Raw genomic sequence first — 370 nt, 5'->3', positions numbered from 1 at the left:
ACAGAGGAGTTAATTCAAGGATTCAAGGAGATCATATTTCTTTTATCTGAGGCAACAACCTTGGGGAAAACTCCCCAATAGGACAATCCCTGCCTTCCAGACATTTTCCATCCCGGTCCTCCCCACAGAATGAGAAGCCTGGTGGATGCTGCTGCTTGGGTCACGTGTCCATGGGTGGCCTGAGGTGAGAGAACCCAAGATTTCACCAATTCGAATCATGAAAAGGACCTTGTAGATAAATTTCCCACTTTACCAGCCCACATATACTTCTCACTCATCAGCTCTTGCCCCACACAGATTTCCCTGGTGGCTAGACTAATGAAACCAACATTCTTTTCTACTTGGTTACACTGTTTCACATTATAAGTAA

The sequence above is a fragment of the Colobus angolensis genome, unplaced genomic scaffold, assembly GCF_000951035.1.
Source record: "Colobus angolensis palliatus isolate OR3802 unplaced genomic scaffold, Cang.pa_1.0 Scaffold9, whole genome shotgun sequence".
In the NCBI taxonomy this organism is placed as follows: Eukaryota; Metazoa; Chordata; class Mammalia; order Primates; family Cercopithecidae; genus Colobus; species Colobus angolensis.
Note: the sequence above shows the minus strand (reverse complement) of the source record.